Genomic DNA, 6,000 nt, shown 5'->3' with positions numbered 1-6,000 from the left:
AAAATAGTATATTAAAATCACTCTTATGTGATCATTACATGAGACAGGGCTACCCATCTAGTTTTAGTCATGTGCCTAGTTTGGATAAGTGAACGTTACACCTTACATTTGCCGTACGATGATTTATAGAGCAGAAAAGGGTTAATCGATTTGCTCTAGCGCCTCTAACTTTAAGCATAAGTCTCCCTCAATAACCGATCATAATCCATCATCGCTCGAAATCACCCATGGTTAAATATTTCCAACATCTTAATTTCAAACCTAAAGCGATCACCATTTACATGGTTCGTCGTTTGGATTTTTTTTTTTTTTTGGCGGTTGGATTTATGTTTATTTTCAACCATCAACAGCTCAATAACACCTGAAAACGAGAGCGCACCCGGTGCTCTATCTGGACGATTTTCTCGCTGTGTGGGCTTCTGAAGAGTTGTTTTGAAGATTTTTTGTTGCTTTCTCTGCCAAGATGCCCGAAATTGATCTCCAAGTGTGAGCATTTTTGCATCATTCGTAAGCATCGCAAATTGTTGAGTAATCTGGCGATTTCACGATGGGCGTTGAGCTACTGCATTTTGTTTTGGGAAAAGATTTGCATCGGGACCGATTTTCCAATTTGGTGGCAAATTAAGAGTTTATTGATAATTGCACTTGATGCGTGACAACCATTTCGATAGTTGAAGAAGCGAATCGTCGTTGTGTTGTATTGCCCCAGGAAAAGTATTTTTCATTGGCTGATATTTTAATAAAACATAAATTAAACTAATATTAATTGTAAGAAATATGTGTTTATTTGAAAAAATGTTTTAAACATTCAAAGCTTGTGATATTTGGTTTCCTTAAAATCATATAAAAATACTAAACTGAAATATGAGGCAAGAGAGAATAACAACCACAGTATGATGAGGAATGCAAACAATTTAACATCAACCGTAGATCGCTTCATTATTTTGCCCTGAAGATTGTTGATTATACGAGCCATTTAATTCTCAAGGTGGTGGGAAATTTGATGAAATAAGCGTTTACATTTTTTTTTACAAATATGAATAAGGTTTTTTTGCAATCAGTCGCCTCGGTGATAATTTAACTAAAACATACGTATAAAAAACGGAGGAAACATTGCCCAACGAAGTTAACCTCTTGCACATGATTCGATCAATATCAACAATGAACTACAAAAAAATCAGCAAAAAATGATAAATTCCAACAGTTATGGCACATTCGGTCGAAAAAAATTCGCGTGACCGCGCCAAAACAGCCGTTGAAACGCCTAGCGGACCATTGCCTCCTAAACAGAAGTGCCGCCAAATTGCATAAGCGATGAGCAATTGCGATAATTACCAATTCGAAAGCCGGGGGGATCGCCGCGAAAGATACTTACTATACTACGCACACCCGGTCCCCAAAGCAACTAATCCGCCCATCTGGTATAGTTTGTGATGTTTAAGATTTCGCTTCGTTGCTTATTTATTTCTCACGGAATCGCACCGATGAATCGAGAGTCGGTTTTGTTGAATTTTTGGTCAATGGCAATTATCCACTGAGCGGTCCACACCGCGGGTCACCTCTCCAAAAATTTCGAGGAGGGAGTCTCAATTGACCACACTTGTCAAGTGATCGAAAGCGCTGTACCGAGAGCGCGCCAAAAGTGGACGAAATTGTTCAAGATGAAACAAAACTAGCGCAACTCTAATTCGACTCTTCTCACACTGACTGACTGGCGGGCTGAATTGATGGCCGTGATGACAACGACGACGCGGCGTAATAATTAAATTACAGAGTTTTCATTACACTGCAGCTATTAAATTACACCTTGGCCGAGCAGACTGCACCGAACCAGCCAGACGACTTTGGGCAGGGTGGTTGATCTCCACCGTAAACATTGCACACCGTTTGTACGTTGTGACCAATTTTGAACTTAGTCAGCTGTAATACCCCGAAATCATCCTTTTTTATTTTCAATAAAACATATATAGCCGGGACCGTGGTGTAGGGGTTAGCGTGATTGCCTCTCACCCAGTCGGCCTGGGTTCGATCCCAGAAGGTCCCGGTGGCAAATTTTGAGACGAGATTTGTCTGATTACGCCTTCCGTCGGACGGGAAGTAAATGTTCCCCGGACTAACCTAAAAAGGTTAGGTCGTTAGCTCAGTCCAGGTGTAGGAGTCGTCTCCTGGGTCCTGTCCTGGTGGAGTCGCTGGTAGGCAGTTGGACTAACAATCCAAGGTGTCAGTTCGAATCCCGGGGTGGATGGAAGCTAAGGTATAAAAAGAGGTTTGCAATTGCCTCAACAATCAAGCCTTCGGATACCTAGTTTCGAGTAGGAATCTCGCAATCGAGAACGCCAAGGCAATGCTGTAGAGCGAATAATTTGATTTGATTTTTTTGAAAACATATAATTATTATAATTATTCCAGCTATAATCTTTCATCATAATTTTATTATCCCAAGCAAATGCCGGGAGGCTAAATCCGCTTTTTAATCTCATCGAACCCATTTATCTCATCCCGCTACTTTGTGTTTACCGCAGAGAGGATTCTGAGAACGGATCACATTTCACAGAATCTACAGGGGAGGAAGGATGCGTGGACATACCGTACCAAACGCTCCAATTTACAGTTTCATATGTGTTTTGTATGATGTGTTTAGTGTAAAATATAGTGCTATTATATAATCAATGAAATGTAATAATGCAATAAAATGATCATTAAATAAAATCCCTCCACCTATTAACAATAACCATGCACCCAAGCAAACGCACAGCGACACAAAAGAAATGAAAATGAGCATGCAAAAACGAGACTGAGCGTCTCCGTGGTCAGCGCACTAATGTAAAATCTTGTAACATGTGGTTGAATTATCAAATTGGAGATCCATATTTGTCTATATGTATAACTGTCAGAAGGGGGGAAAATATGGTTCAATTTTACCGGAGATATTCCGAAATCTGTTCGGGTACCTTGGCCTTCCAATGTGACTATTCTCCATTAAACGATGCCAAAAATTGTATAATTTGATCTAATCTATGAAATTAGGAAAATTATCTATTATCGTTTCAAAAGAAAAGCTTGATTAAAAAAATATTTTTTTTATGAAATTTTTTACAAAGGTCTCATTTTTTAACATTGAAAATTTGACCAAAAGTTTCCTAGATATACCGTAAACTGGGGTGACTTTGATACCCCGGGGTGACATTGTTAGAAATTTGATCTGTCCAGTAATTTTGATACATCCAATGGAACAGTCACATTTTTGCATATATGTTCGATAATAAGTTATCCTTTAATGCTTACATACTCGAAATTTTCTAAATTGTTGAGATATTAATTTGATGGGCATTTCAAAAACATATCAAAGTCACCCTGGGCTATCAAAGTCACCCCACTTTACGGTAACTTAGAAAAAATCATTCTTATCGATTCGAATTTTTTGTGAGACTGTACCTCAAAAACTCATTCCCCGATTTTCTAAGTTATGGAAAGAAAACAGTTGAAATTTGTCTTCAAAAATCAAATTATTCGCTCTACAGCATTGCCTTGGCGTTCTCGACTGCGAGATTCCTGCACGAAACTAGGTGTCCGAAGGCTTGATTGTTGAGGCAATTGCAAACCTCTTTTTACACCTTACACAGCAAAAAACCGATGGTAAAATCGCATGCAAAAGCATGCACATCACCTTCGTCAAAATAAACACTTAATATTACACACTGCATGTACAATTTTTGCAAACACAAAAAAAGTTGCAGCCGACGGGATTCAAACCCAGCAACAACAGTAAGGACTGGCGCCTTAGCCCACTCGGCCATCAGACCGATGAAAAGCTGAAAGGATAAACGCATATATGAGCTTGACATTTCGGTCAAGTAGATTTCCCATACTGATGGGCTACATATTTCAGGGTGTAAAATCACATAAAATTGCATAAACTAATGCAATATTTATTTTACACCCAGGCCTTTTACACGCAGCTGGATTACTATTTTTTAAGCTGTGTAGCTTCCATCCACCCCGGGATTCAAACTGACAATATTTGGATTGTTAGTCCAACTGCCTACCAGCGACTCCACCGAGACAGGACCCAGGGAGACGACTCCTACACCTGGATTGAGCTAACGACCTAACCCTCTAGGTTAGACCGGGGCCAACATTTACTTCACCGTCCGACGGAAGGCGTGATCAGCCAAATCTCGTCTCGAAAAATGCCACCGGGACCGTCTGGGATCGAACCCAAGCCGACTGGGTGAGAGGCAACCACGCTTACTCCTACACCACGGTCCCGGAAATTTTTCTTAGCTTTTCAATAATAGGGGTGCTTTTTATTCAAGAATATTATTAAAATGCAAAATGCGATAACAAATCGAACATGTTTACATACTTTTGTATTACCTGAAAACGGTACATTTCATCATTAAAATTGTAAAGTACTTTTCGGTTGCAAATTTAATTTGGCTTTAAAAAAATAATTTACAATATTTTTTTCAGGCTTTCGATATTTTCCGAAAAACACACATAAAAAACAAAAAACTTAAAACCGTTCACTATGGCTCAGAACATGTCTTTTTTAGTCCCCTAAAACATATAAAAAAATTTAAAGTTAAAATATACGAATTTTGGGAATTTAACTTTTAAAAATAAAAAGTAAAAAAAAGCAGGATTTTTTTTCGTGTCGTTTTTTTCAAAAAAGTCTAAATCATAACCTACTATTATGCCGAGCACATCAAATAGAGCCCTTCTCGAGAAACAGAATTTCATACATTTACATACCCATTTTGTATGATCAACCCCAAAATTGAATGGAGACTTAAATGGAAAAAATGCATGGAATGCATGGACAAAGTTTCATTCACATCAAAAAGTGAAAATTTAAAATAATTAAATTAATTAGTACCTTTGTAATGCGTTTTTTTTTTTCATTTTTTTTTTTTGATTTATCATACTTAAATTTCATATTTTTGATCCAATAATAAATAAAAGGAATTCTCAACGGAATCGGCCGATTTGTTTGTTTTGATTTGGCTCAAACTTTGTGGCGTCCTTCTCTCTGACCAAAGAAGCCATTTTGTCATTGTTTTACCCGTACAAATCTCCAAACGATTTTGGTAACTGTCTATAAAAAATGGTTCGTAAATATTCGAAAATAATTATCTTTAAATGAATTATCTGATCGATTTTGGTGTCTTCAGCAAAGTCGTAGAAATTGATAAAGACTGTTCATAAAAAGTTGTCGATTTTCAAATTAACTCTTTTTCTCAAAAATCCAATTTCAAAATCAAGCAAAATCAGTATTTTTTTATATTTTTGGATATGTTATAAGAAACAACAACTCACAACTTCTAAGCCATAGAGAAGTACCGCCAAATTAAAATTTTTTGATTTTTTTTTTTGAAAAAAACAAAAAAAAATAAAAAATCGCTATTTCAAACAATAAAAACGATTTTGCAATCGAAAGAAACATTACAGAAATTTTGATAAAAAGCATCGTTTTCGAGATAATTGATTTTTACTAAAAATTTAAGTTTTTGGATTTGAAAAAGGGCCCATGAAAACCCAATTCTACAAATATGTTTTTTTAACGGTTACTATAATTTCTACTTAGAAACATGGGAGATTGGACATTTGCTTGCTGAGATACAGCTAACAAAAGAAACAGGAAAATTGAAGTCTCTCTGCAACATACCAACATTTCAGCAACTCCAATTTTCAATGTAAAAAAATGAAACATTTATAAAAATGTCTGATCTCTTCGAAAAAATATTACGAAGTTTTAGAATCAAGACTTACATTTCAAAATGGCCAAAAAATCAATATTATGCCCAGTCTTTATAGTCTTTTGCCTTCCTCAATGAGGTAAGGCTATAATCCTGCTCTAAATATGAACTTTTTAGAGACCTACAACTGAACTAGTGAAATATGAATTTAAAAAAAACTTTTTCCACGCAAATGTTGAAACTATGCCTTGTTATTTCAACATTTATATATTTTTTTATCAGTTTATGTTATCAAAATAAA

This window comes from Culex quinquefasciatus, chromosome 1 (genome assembly GCF_015732765.1).
Source record: "Culex quinquefasciatus strain JHB chromosome 1, VPISU_Cqui_1.0_pri_paternal, whole genome shotgun sequence".
In the NCBI taxonomy this organism is placed as follows: Eukaryota; Metazoa; Arthropoda; class Insecta; order Diptera; family Culicidae; genus Culex; species Culex quinquefasciatus.
Note: the sequence above shows the minus strand (reverse complement) of the source record.